The following is a 12,843-nucleotide window of genomic DNA, read 5'->3' on the forward strand; positions in this document are numbered from 1 at the left end:
TAACACAATTCTTTAATGTAATATTGCATATCTACTAAACAAAAAAGGAAAGGAAGAGGCAGAAGAAGAAAGAAGTGGGGTTGGACAGGGACAAAAAGAGAAAGAAAGAGAAAACTCTGTTAGGCCCGAAGAGAAATTGGTAATCTATAAATTGCTAGTGGTACTAAGAATAAGTTTATTCTTGCAGACGAGGAATCTGACAATATGTGATGCAGTGTCAAAGGCTTTATACACTTTTTCACCCAGTAGTTTCACTTTGGGAAACGATACATCAAAATGGCAACAATTCTAGTAAAAAATCCATTGCAGCCCTATTTATAAAACAATAATGGGAAACAACCCATACTCAATAATAGGAAAATGTTAATCAATAAAATATTTTTAGACACGAGATACTGTGAGAATATACCCATAAATGGAAATGTGTAAATGAAATATTTAGTGAAGAAAAGCAGAACCTGAAATTATAGGTACATGTTGATTACAGCTTTGTAAGCTGATGTGTATATCACTATGTATCCAAACAGAATTTTTATGAAACAAATAGCTGTTTTGTTTTATCAAGTTTTTCTGAAAATCGCTTGCATTAATTTTTTTTTTAAGGGAAGAGTGAGTGTGCAAGGGTACTGGTTGAACTGTCACAGTTTTCAGCCTCACTAGGCTTCTTATAGGTTCATGTACTGAGAGGGCTGTTGCAGGTAGTTTGTTACTAATAGTTAAAGTATCAGTCTTTGGCTTATTCCAATAGTTTAATAATAATTTTAGAGGTGATTCAACCCTGTTGTCTGTATAGTAAAGTCACTACCACATGTGACTGTTTTGAGATGCGTATGTTTTGAGATGCTTTCTTTAGCGCAGACAGAAGGGACAGAGTCACACGTCACTCCCCGGCTAAGAGTTGGCTCCTGGACGTGTGTCACACATGTGAACATCAGCTGTCACGCGAGGGAGGTTGGAACTGATGAACTGTCGTGATATGTGTGACAGCCCTGTTCCCAAAATACTAATATCTAGTGCCTCCTGATCGCTTCAGTCTTAAAAAAAATTACATTTCCTCCTTCCTTGTCATTCAAATGCCTTCACTGGGTCCCTCCTGCTCCCATTTGCCTACATCGCGCCTTCTCGGCCAAGATCCCCAAAGGAGCCGTGGCCAGCTGTCCTCTGCAGAGTCTCTGTCTCGGGGACTTCCTAGTTATGCGATTTGGTAAGTGCTTCCCTGAGCTCTCTGCAACGTTGAACGCTGGGGGCCACTGGTCTCCCTGATCCTTTCCCCAGCTCAGGACTCTGCCCGACTTGCTGGCACTTGGGAGAAGCTAGTCCAGAGGACCAGCCAGACAAAGGCTCCCTGGAGGGGCTTCACCGGCAAGGCTGCAGAGCCACCCCCATGGCTGGCTGAGAACAGAGGAGGGACTCAGTCCCCTGGGGGCTGCTCCCTTGCCAGCTCACCCCGGGACCCCGCCCCCATCCCCTCTGGGCCATAGGCAGGTGACAGCAGTTCAGGAGACGTCTGACACCAGAAGGACCCAAGGGCAGGGAGCCTGTGGAAGCGTCAGCCCCGGCCACGGGTTTCCCTCCCACCTTCCTGCTCCTTCTTCCCTCCGAGATGATGGGATTGAGAGCTGGGCCTCAGAACAGCGCTCTGTGTACCTGCCGTGTAGCCAGGACTTTCTGAAGGAAGTGCTAGAAATTCCCCCTGGAATTGCTCAGCTTCTATCAGCTGTGTGTGACATGGATGGAAAGGCTTCCTACAACCCACCTCTCACCCTCCCCCACTCCTGCAGAGTCGCAAGTGGCTGCCAGGAAGGGATGCAGCCAGGACAGTGGCGGGGACTCGGGACTCTGGGAGCCATGGGAGGGCGGCAGGTTCTCAGCTCACAGTCTGCAGGGAGGATGCAGCTGACCCCGACTGGCTCAGGGCCTCCCCGGCAACCAACACTCCTGGGCTGTGGTTCTGCTCTGCAGTCAGAGGCTTGTTCCCAGCTGCCCTGGTTCAGTGGGAAAATCTGGGTTCGAACCGGCAAGCCCCGGCAGCTGTGGGCAGGAGGCCAAGGAGGGGGCCTCCTTCCTGATGTCCTGTGGCTGATGGCCCAGGCACGGACCCTGGAGGGTGTCCACTCCTGCACCTGTGTCTGGCTCTACTTGAAGGCTCCTCTCTGCATGTAATAAAGCAGACACCTGTCTCTGGGATTCCTGTTTTGACCCTTGAAACCCAGGAATGGAGCTAGGCCAGATGTCCCTGCACAGCCCTGGTCTCTGTGGGCCTTACAGCAGGACTTGCTGCTGGTGGTGACAAGGACCACCCAGCACAGGAACCCGAAAACAGAAGGAGGGAGAGGGGAGGAGCGGGGTGTGGGGCGGGAGGACCCTGAGCCGATCCCGGTGCCAGGCAGCTCCAGGAGCCAAAAGTCTCGAGGGAACCGCAACATCGGAGCCTTACTGACCATTCACTGGCTGCCTTGGGACCCTGAGAAAGAGCTAGAAAGTCACTTCTCCCACGTTTAGAGGTTTAGGTTACCAGACAGGCAGCCTGCAGCGCAGGTCAGCTGGCGAATGGCTTTCTGCTTCTCACCTTCACTTGCTGATGGGAGCCTGGCCCGGCTGCTATGAGGGTGGGTGGTCGGCAGCAGGTGGGCCCTGTCTGCAGCCTCAAGGACAGCCTTGAGCCCTAAAGCCTCCCCTCTCCCTGTGCCAAGGCTGTGGTTGCCCCGTGATGCCGATCAGCACAAACGGCTGGAGAATTGCCCGATCTTGGGAAAGAGCCTGCTCTGCACTGAATGCTTCTGGCCTCCTGAAATTCACACATTGAGATCCTACCCGCCAAGGTGATGCTATTAAGGGGTGGGGCCTTTCGGAGATGCTTAGTCCTGACGGTGGAGCCCTCGTGGATGGGATCAGCTGCCTCATTACAGACGCCCCACAGAGCTCCCTCCTTCCTCCCTGCGAGGACACAGCCAGGAGTCTGCTGTCCATGGCAGAGGGCCTTCACCGCAACCCGACCAGGCTGGCCCCCTGACCTTGGACTTCCAGCCTCCAGAATGGTGAGAAATAAACTTCTCTTGTTTACAAACCACCCAGTCTGTGGAGGTTTATTATAAATGGACCAGGACAAAGCCCACCTTGGGCAATCAGCCCCTCCACGCACCCAACTCCCCGTTACCACCCCCTTGTCTTCCCCTTTCTCCCCCCAGACCCCCCGCCCCCCCACTTCACTCCGACTCCACCTTTGGGGTGCTCTCTGCTGCTCTCCTCTCCTCTCGTCCCCTGTCTCTTGGCGCTTTCTCCTTCCTTCTTCCCTGGTGCCGGGAACTCCTGGTTCTAACCTGACGGAGCACGGTGCTGTGGCCTGATGATATCCAGCCCGGGGAATTTGGCAACACACAAAACAGAGACAAATGCACACACACACTCCCACTCCCCAAACCCCACTCCAGCCACCCACAGCTGCGCCCAGGGGCAACTGCCGTGCAGACCAGCTGCTGCCCATCTGCTGTCATTCCCCCTCTTTTCCAAATGACATCTTCCAATATCAAAGACACTGCCAGCTGTCAAAATCAGGTTCACATTTTCATATACAGGACAATGACTGCCGAAGAGAGACTGATGTAAACACATAAATAAAAGGAGGGGAGGAAGGGGAGGCCGCTGGGCTGTCTCCCTCCAGACTCATCATTTCTACAGAAGCAGGGACTGAAATGACCTCTGAGTTGTTAAAACAGCAACTGACAAGCACAGCCTCGCAGCCATCAAGGCTCGCATCAAAGGAAACTAGAAAAAGGCATAAAAGAGTTTGATCTCTGGAGGAAAAAGGCATGGAGGATGCAGAGTGCTGGGAACAAAGGGAGGCCAAGCCTGGGAGTGGATTATTCGTTCTGCCGCCAACATAACGAACGATGTGTTATGAGCATGGAAGAAAGCAAAGTGAATTTCTAACCGAGATAATGAGGAAGCCAAGACTGGGGAGCAGAGCCAGACAGGAGGGGGGTGACCTTCTTAATTAAGCTTCGAAGGATGTCATCCTTTCTTTCTTGAGAACCAGCCCTCGTGGACACATCTCCCTGATAAAAGTGTAAAGAGTTGCTCCCGCCAAGCTAAAGGCCCAGAATAGGGTTAGAAGTTAGGAAGTTAAAGTCCTTATTCTTGCCCTGTTACCTTGAACAAATCACTTAAATGTTCTCTGCCTCCGTTTCCCCATTTATAAGATGCAGAATCCTAAAAGCAGACTCGAGGATGGTTTGGAGCACGGTTGGGGAAGCAGAGTGTACAACTCCAGGGCCCATCGGGAGAGGCGGGGTGGTACCGTGGATGGAAATGGCACCCCACTGACAGCTTGCCGAAGGGACACGTTTATTTTTAAAGGGCGCTGAATTTCATAGGACATAATGACAGTCTGCAGTGTGTGTTCCCCGTGCCTGTCCCACCCACAGCGTCTATGATGAGGCTGTCCAGCCTACAATCATGCAACAAGGTCAAAGTCAGATCCAGGAGGAAAAGCACTTCAGCTGATAGGCTCTTATGCCCTTCCCCACCTCCACTAAAATGGGGAGGCCAGCCCAAGTTGTTGGTAAGCAACAAAGGCCTTACGGCAGTGGTCTTTTGGACCTAGTTGTGGCTATGACAGCTGGTGACTCCAAAGGGTGTGGTGATCCAAACGCCTGGAGAAGCAAAATCATTCATCTATAAGCCAAGAGATTCCAGAATGGGAACTGATGGGCAGCCCCTAGGGATTCTGCAGGAGCTGTAGCATCATAAAAGTCCTCAGCCTAATAAAAAGGGGTATGTCTCACTCAAACATTGCAGGGAATCTTGGTCCCTCAATTTATCCTGAGACCTCAGAACAGAGCTGGAAAGCCAGGCAGCTCTCCCTGTGATGTAGTGACACAACCCTGTCAACAGGCAGAAGCTCCAGAAGTCACATTGAGCAACCACAACTCACTGCAGTACAAAGAAGTGAGTTCACATGGGGTCTCCCAAATTCTCCCACCACCCACAGGTGGTCAATCTGACAGCGGAGGTCCCACACCATGAGGCTAGGATGGTGCCTGCAGGGCTCAGGGCAGTCTGGGGACAAGTCACAATGATGGTGCTGTCCCTGCCATCACTGGAATTTGTGGGTCCAGGAGCCAAGTGGAGGAGGTGGCTCCCTTTCTGCCCATGCAATTGCTTCAGTTCTGTGCCACTGTCATATGGGACCTATGTTGGCTGTGGTTACATGAGACATTTAGTACGTGGGTTACAGAATGGAGAGGGATATCTAGAAGGGATCTCAACATAACCAGGAGTGAGACTGACTCTGCTGAGCAGGTGGCTTCTGAAATGGCCCTGCCTAGTGATTCTAAGGCAATAACTAGACGTGGCCTTCGATGAGGTGTGTTTTGACAGCTGGATCATATTGGAAGGGAATACACTGATACTACATAGTGGAAGGCGTGTCATGGGGCGTCAGATCCACGCCCTTCCTGGGAGCAGCAAGCTGTCCCCACCTCTCACCATGTTGTATCACATAAGACACACTTCCGCACAGCTGACTGGAACAGAAGTGGCCTGAGCCAAGGGCAGCCCCAGAAAACTATCACATGGGCCAGGCCACCTGTCTCTCTCTTTGGAACTGGAGCTAAGAGGCCGTTGGCCATGGAAGGGGAATCTGAGGTGTGATGCTGGGAGGTCGGGAGGGAGTGGGACGGGCCACCTCCTGAGGAAGTGGCTCTGTGGACGGCTGAGGCAGTGGGGCGGAGGAGAGAGGAACACCCAGCAGAGGGAGAAGCAGAGGCTCACAGCAGGAGAGCGGGGTCCTGCCGGCCACCACGCAGAGCCCTCACAACCCCCGACAGTGACCCAGGCCAGTTCTCGCTGGTCATGGGTATCCTTAAAATAAACCCCCTTTTATAAAAAAAAAATTATTTTATTTTTTTTTCAGTAACTTAAGACTCTTGCTATGAAAAGAGCCTAACTAGAGCACATTTCCTACTGGACTAGGAAATGATCTATTCTACATGGGTGCTAGGAATCTGGTGACATAGTAACTGCCTAGAAATCAGGCTTTGGTTTTCTCATCAGAACACAAGTCCTGGTTTCTCAGCATATCCAGCCTGAGGACATTTAACACCCTAATGACTAAGACACCTGCTTTACTTCAGTGTTCCTTATTCTTGTCATCATTGATAAGATTAAGGACTGCTTTCACTGTAGTTACTGTATGGAGAGCTTTTACATTTTCTTAGGTGAAAAGGGGGGTGGATAGGAGGGGATGGGGAGAAAGAAAAAGGATTGTTTCCTTTCCAGAGAAAGAATCGAGAGCGAGAAACAATGGCTGGGTCTCTCCAGCATTAAATGAAAAGACAGAGAAATCCAGGGAGTCCTGCGGGATCTCGAACAATGAGGCACTTTTGGCCAGCAAGCTAATTCAAGGTTCTGCTAATTCCCGAGGGTATCTGCTGCAAACCTTTTCAGAAGCCTCACACAGGCTGCCCTTCCTGCTGCCCTCACAGGTGTTAAGCAGTGGTTTCCAGGTGCAGATGGCTGTTACTTTGGAGACTAGACAAGAGCATAAGGCATCCTTGGAGGAGCTCTGCCCTGGGGTTCAGGGAACGAAGAAATCCTAGCCACCCCCGAGCCAGGCCTAGCTTCTTGGAGTTGTGTCCACAGAGAGGGGTCCCTGGAAGCTTCCCAGACAGGGCTGGTCTGCTGAGTGCTGACGCAGCCCCGAAGGGTTCGTGGCCAGGCCAGGGGACCTGCTCAGCACCTCTTGGGTGCAGCAGGACACACCGTGAAGAGCCCCGAGCTGCGGCGGGTGGCAGTGGCACACCGCTGGCTCCCGGCTGAGGGGCGCTCCTCCCACTTCCATCCACCATCTCCTCCTTTGTCCCAGTGTCCAGGCAACTGCAGGGAGATCCCGACAGGGCAGCGGGGTGCCCAAATGGCGGCTTAGCCACCTGGCCTTTAGTAACTGGGCGCTGCTAGTCGCGGTCACGTCAGGGCGGCTGGACCATTTCGTTTCAGGATCGACGTCCAGCTCACCTCAGCTCCACCTCCTGACACTCAGAGGCCACAGGGCGGGATGTGTCAACCTGAGGGCTCTGGATGGATCCTGAAGGGTCCACGACCCCTGCAATGCACAGGCTTCGTGCACATGCACATTTTTCTGGGGAAAATCCGCAGACTTTATCCAGCATCTTGAAGAGATCTGGGAGCCCAGAGAGCGACATGGGCTCTCCATAGTAGGAAAGGAAAGGTGATTGGAGTGCTGGGGTTTTCTGGAACAGGAGGCAGACAAGTGACTTCCGTGTTGCTCACAGAAAAGCCTGGACTCAGAGGAGAGAGTCCAGGCTTTGGCATCAGGACCGCTTCCCTGTCACTGAGTAGTCTGGTGACCCTGGGTGAGTTTCTTATCCTCCCTGAGGAAGGACAGTGCATTCATTAAACATCTACGATCCAAACCTCTTCCCCACTGCACGAAGCCTTCCGCGGGCCCTGCGACCCCATCTCCACCCCCCCCCCAATTCCCCAGTTCCTACATCTGCAACCTCTTCTCTGAATGTTCTCTTCACCTGCACGTTCAAACCTCAGCCTGGCTCCCTCCAGCGGGCGCTGCGGCTCCGCAGCCTCTCAAGTGACACTTGTCCTCCCGCCTCCTTGCTCCTGCTTGGCCCCCAGGACTTTCCCCTCCTCCCTGAGCCGGCCACACCCCCCCCCATCACCTCCCCCACTATGCCTTGGATTAGTCAGGGTTCTCCAGGAAACAGAACGAAGAGGATGGATGTAGATATACACAAAGAGATCCATTATGAGGGACTGGCTCATGCAATGGTGAGGCTGAGAAGCCCCACGATCTGCCCTCTGCAAGCTGGGGGCCCAGGAAAGCCGGCGTGTAGTTCCAGCCCAAACCTAAGGCCTGAGAACCAGGGGAGCCGACGGTGGCAAAACCCCCAAACTTGGTTAAATACAGCTCTGCCTGCTCCACACCCGTGCTCACGTGGCTGTGCTCTGCCGAAGAGGCACAGCCACGACAGGGACGGGGCAGGGGTGTCTCTCCTTAAAGACATGACCACGGCCGTCCGGGGGGCCTTCCTGCCGCTCAGCGTCACAGGTCCCGAGTCCACCCACTCTCCGCTCTCCAACCACTCCTGCGTAGCATTTTCCTCTCTCCTCGGACCCCCGAGATGCCCCTTCATCCTCACTCTCAGCTGCTGCCCTGGCTCTACTTTCACTCTACACATTTCGCTTCCCCGGGCTCTCGCTGCCCCGTCTCCCGGCGGCTCCGGCCACATCCTCTGCGCCGTCTCAGGGCGGTTACCAGGGGCGAAGTGTCCCTGCTGCCCTTGCGCACCAGACCCCTGCCCACGTCCCCGCTCCCCTTCACAGCAAGACCACCCCGTCCGCAGTCACGTCCACTCATGCTCCCCTCCCGCTGTTGGCTGAACCCACTTCAGTGGGACTGCCACTCCACTGCTCCAGAGGAGCAGCTCTTGCCCAAGTCACCGATGACCGCCTCAGGTGTCCACTCTCGGCCCTCATCTTACTGATCCCTCAGCACCACTGGATTAGTTGGGGACACCCTCCTCCTTGAGACGTGTTCTTCTTTCTTATTCTGAGACACCACACTCTTCTGGATTTTTACTTACCTCCCAGGCCCTCCTTTTCATCTCCCGGCTTGTGGCACGCACCCCTCGTCCCCACCTCTGGCCACTGGAGGGACCCAGGCTGAGTCTTTGGACCTCTTCTCTTCTGACTACACGTGCCAGCCTCCTGATAAATGCCAGCCAGATGGTGATGGCTCCCCACGTATCTCTCCAGCCTGGACTCCTCCCCGATGCCAGGCTCCTACATCCAACTAGTCTACATCTGTGCAAGGATTTCCGGTCGGCATCTCAAATCTACCCTTCCCAGAGTTTTCCCTATTTCGCTCAGCCCACTACCTTTCTGAGAAGATTATTGCCAGAGAAATCACAAAGTCACCCTGAAAATGTCTTTGACTATGCATACAGCAGACTTAAAACATCCCTTTGGGTTCCATGAGCAGGAAGAACGCTCCAAGAACCAGATGAGGAAGCCAAGGAGAAGGGCTTACTCCCCAAGGAGAACTTCAGGTGTAGTCAGGGAAGATAATGAAATAGGAGAAACTCCTTTGAGATGCAGCTGGGGTGCCCTTTGGAGGCCAGATCAGAAACCTAAGGGAACGTTCCCCTTGTCAGGGCTGGGAACCCTCACAAAACCTGTCTCTCAGGAAAGAATCTGTCACTTCTGTGAACCAGGGGCTACTGCGCCCTCCCTTTGCTCAATGCGAATCTGTCACTTCTATTTCAGCTCTGTACGTTGGGTGTCAGGAGGGCAGGCAGACAACTCACCCCCCCTTAGTTCACTGGTCACCAGAACACAGGATCGGAACCTAGCCCTGATGGAGAAGAAGGTGTGACCCGGATAGCCTGGATGTAACTTTGGGTCGTCTCCCGAGAGAAGGGGATGAGACTGTGTGTGGAGGGGAAGGAGAATGAGATGGCTGGTGACCAAAAGGATGTACTGGGGCAGAGACAACGCCATTTCCTTTCCTTCTGGGCACACAGGAAGAGGATGTTTCCCAGTCTCCTCTGCAGTGGGTGAGGCTGAAGCACAACTTTAGGTTGATGCGATACAGGCAAAGACTGGTCCCTAAAACGATGCCCTTGTGTAATGCTCCCTTTTATCCAGTCCTTTGGTAACCTTGGAGGCCACATGTTGAGGATGTCAAGTGTCACAGAATGGATGCAGCCGAGGTCTCTGAATGACTATGTCACTCAGAGTCCCCAAATGACATACTGTCCCTCCATAAGTCCTGCCCTTCCCCCACCTCTGCCTCAGACCACCATGGACTTGAAGTAAGCGAGCAACGTTTATTGTACTAGGTCACTTTTAGGGTTGTATGTTAGAGTAGTTACCTTACCCCGACTTATACAGTAGGTACTCAATAATTACGGTGACTGAGTGTTCTAATTCCAGAGCCCAAAGCTTTTAACCACCACACTCTCTTTAACTGGCTTTCTATATGCATTTTTCCCATTTCTTCATAAAATAAAATTCTTTCCTGATTTTAAAAGTAATACGTGCCCAGAACCCAACACCAACAACAGAAGCAAACAAGCTGATGAAAAATGGACACAGCCCTTGACTAGACATTTCTCCTAAGAAAATATACATATAGCCAACAAACACATGAAAAGATGTTGTTGACATCATTTTTCATTAGGGAAATACAAATTAAAACCACAAAAAGATACCACCTCACATCCATAGGATGGTTGCAATCAAAAAACCAGAAAATGTCAAGTGCTGGCGAGAATGTGGAGAAACGGGAACACTTGTGCACTGCTGCTGGGAATGTAAAATGATGCAGATGCTGTGGAAAACAGCATGGCAGTTCCTCAAAAAATTAAACAGAATTATCATCTGATCCAACAATTCCACTTCTGGTTACTACCCAAAAGAATTGAAAGCAGGGTCTCAAAGATATACCCACATACACATTTTCACAGCAGCATTATTTACAATAGCCAAAGGTTGGAAGCAACTCAAGTGTCCATCGACGGATGAATGGATAAACAAAATGTGGTTTAACATACAGTGGACTATTATTCAGCCAGAAAAAGGAAGGAAGTTCTCACACATGCTACAACATGAATGAACCTTGAACACATTATGCTAAGTGAAATAAACCAGTCACTAGGACAAATACTGTATTACAGATTCCACTTACATAAGGTTCCATAGTAGTCAAATTCATAAAGACATAAAGTAGAATGATGGTTGCCAAGGATGGGGGGGGAGAGGGGATGGGGGACTTGTTTAATGGCTACAGAGTTTCAGTTTTGCAAGCTGAAAAGAGTTCTGGAGATGGGCTGCACAACAATGTGAAGGTACTTAGAACCATTAAACTGTATGTACACTTAAAATAATTTATTAAGATGGTAAATTTCATGTTATGTGTATTTTATCACAATTAAAAAAATTTTTTTTTAAGTACTATCTGCTCATTTTTAAAACATGACAAAATATAAAGGAAGTTTTAAAACCATCATCCTCTATCACTCCAACAGAGTCTACCACTGTTGAGAGAGTCTTTTTATGTAGCCAAAGTGGAGCTGTTTTATAAAACATTGATTCAAGACTATAAAGCGAAAGCCCAGTCTTGGTGGAGAAAGCAATCCTGTTATAGAGGGGGAGAATTAGCCCACTTTTTGCTTCCAGGCAGACTGGAACAACTCCAGTATTTCTTTCTAAATCTTCACATTTGAATTTGGTGAATATTGTCTTTGTAACCAATAGCGCAGAGGCCTCTGGCGTGTTTGGATGACTATAATTAGTTTTGGATTCAGGACCATACAAATTGATACCTGGGGCATTTCTTCCTTTCATTCACACATGTATGCATTCATTGAATAAATATTTGTTGACTGTCTACATATGCTAGACAATGGGCTAGGGGTTCAGGAGACAGCAGTGAACAGGAGAGGACACTTACCTTCCAGTTGGGGAGACAAACAGTAAACAAGTAAACAAATTGCAAACCGTGAAGGGCTCTGAAGGAAAGGCACAGGATACTGCTACGGATACTGCTATCGAAAGGAACAGGAGAGGAGATGACATCTGAGCTGAGACCTGGAGGATGGGAATGAGCTCCCAAAGAAAGTGCTGGAGACTCCGAAGGACATTAGGACATTTATAGGGACAAAAGGAATCTGCCGCGATGGAGGTCAGAACAGTGCTTACCTCTGGGGAGGGTACTGACTTTGGGAGGTACGGGGGGCAGGCTTCGCGTGCTGGAGATGGTCTGCATCTGAATCTGGGTGAATATATATGCAGAAAAGTATGTAAAAATTCATCCAGCGGCACACTGTTTGTGCACTTATCTTACAAATAAAATTAAATACCCCTTCCCCCAAAAAAGGGAAACGAAAGGGAGGGGGTGGCTTTCCAGGTGGAGGGAATAATAAGCAAGACGCTTGCAGGTGGACTGTCCCTCGTGGAGAACAGCCAGAAACCCGCAGCTGGAGCTGCGCAGAGGGTAAGGAGGGCCGTGGGGTGAGGTTACACCTGGGGAGAAAATTAAGACTAGGGCTCTAGGGCCAGGGATTTTAACTGTTTACACTTTTCAGAAATATATTCTTTTTGAACATATCTTCATGTTTTACGTGTATCATTTTTAAAAGTAAATAAGGCCATTTGCTTTTGTTTTCAAAGCGTTGCTTTCCACCTTTCCTATCTGCTTGTTCTAAGGAGGTTAATGGCTTTGAACATCCTTTTCTTGTCTCAAGGGGAAAAAAAAAAACCCCAGGAGTGTAAAGTCCTCATAATTCTTTCTCATTAGGGCTGCGGTCCTAGAATGCCCACTCAGAATACACAGGTCATTTTCTGGTTCGTGGAAGAACAAAGGGAACCGTGGCGGCTGGGGGATGGTTCCTCACTTCATTCATTGCTGTAACATTTACCGAGTCTGTTAGATACAGACACCGCTTGTTTTCCAGATATTCCCAAGTCCAAATCTCTCCCTGCTCAATTCAGCATGGAACCAAAAGCTGTGACGCTAAGTCTGAGGCATTAGGATCCGGGGTGAGGGCGGGCCGCGTGCACAGAGGGACAAGCCCATCCAAGGGGAAAGTGTCCTGGCCTCGCGGTCAGGACGGTTCCAGTTGCGGCGCCCGGAACCAGTTGAAGGGACGCGGAGCACTTTCTAGACCAACCCTGGGGAAACTGTCCCGAGCCTATTGGAAAGGCCCCTTTCTCACCGTCTTCGAGACCCGCACACACTGATGCTCCGAAGGGCAGGTGGCGCGGGGTTGGGGCCCACCTCCCCGGCTCTTCGGTTCTTTGGGGCCG

Source organism: Eubalaena glacialis, chromosome 15 (genome assembly GCF_028564815.1).
Source record: "Eubalaena glacialis isolate mEubGla1 chromosome 15, mEubGla1.1.hap2.+ XY, whole genome shotgun sequence".
NCBI classification, from domain to species: Eukaryota; Metazoa; Chordata; class Mammalia; order Artiodactyla; family Balaenidae; genus Eubalaena; species Eubalaena glacialis.